Source organism: Cicer arietinum, chromosome 3, assembly GCF_000331145.2.
Source record: "Cicer arietinum cultivar CDC Frontier isolate Library 1 chromosome 3, Cicar.CDCFrontier_v2.0, whole genome shotgun sequence".
NCBI classification, from domain to species: Eukaryota; Viridiplantae; Streptophyta; class Magnoliopsida; order Fabales; family Fabaceae; genus Cicer; species Cicer arietinum.
The window spans coordinates 2,161,779-2,162,458 of record NC_021162.2 but is presented as its reverse complement, the minus strand read 5'-3'; positions in this window follow the sequence as shown (position 1 = coordinate 2,162,458).

Below are 680 nucleotides of genomic sequence, written 5' to 3'. Positions count from 1 at the left end.
TCAACTCTTCTAATTATACACTTTGGAAGACTCTCATGGAAGACATGTTATACAGTAAAGATTTGTATGATCCTATTGAGGGTGACACTGCTAAACCCGCAGATAAATCTGACGCTGACTGGAAGAAGATGAATAGAAAGGCAGTGGCTTTGATCAGGCAGTGGTTGGATCTTAGTGTGTATCCACATGTTGAAACTGAAATAGATACTAACAAGATGTGGGAAAAATTAAAAGATTTGTATGAACGAAAGAATGTGCAAAATAAAGCATTCTTGATTCGGAAGCTAGTGAATATGAAATACAAAGATGGGGATTCAATGACAGAGCATATGAGTATTTTTCAGAATACAGTGAATCAGTTGACAACTGCAGAAATTAAATTAGATGATGAGTTGCAAGCGTTGTTATTGTTGAGTTCCTTGCCTGATAATTGGGAAGTCCTTGTTGTGACGTTGACCAATTCAGCTCCAAGTGGAAAGTTGAAAATGTCAACAGTTAAAAGGAGCATGTTGAATGAAGAGGCTCAAAGAAAGGAACGTGGTTTGATTAGTTCTTCCTCAAAGTCAGAAGCAGAAGGCAATCTAGAAACTTCCATAGACGCGACAACTCTGAAAGTCGTAGCAAGTCAAGAAACAAGTCGAGGACTAGAAAGGAAGTGATATGCTATCATTGTGGCAAAG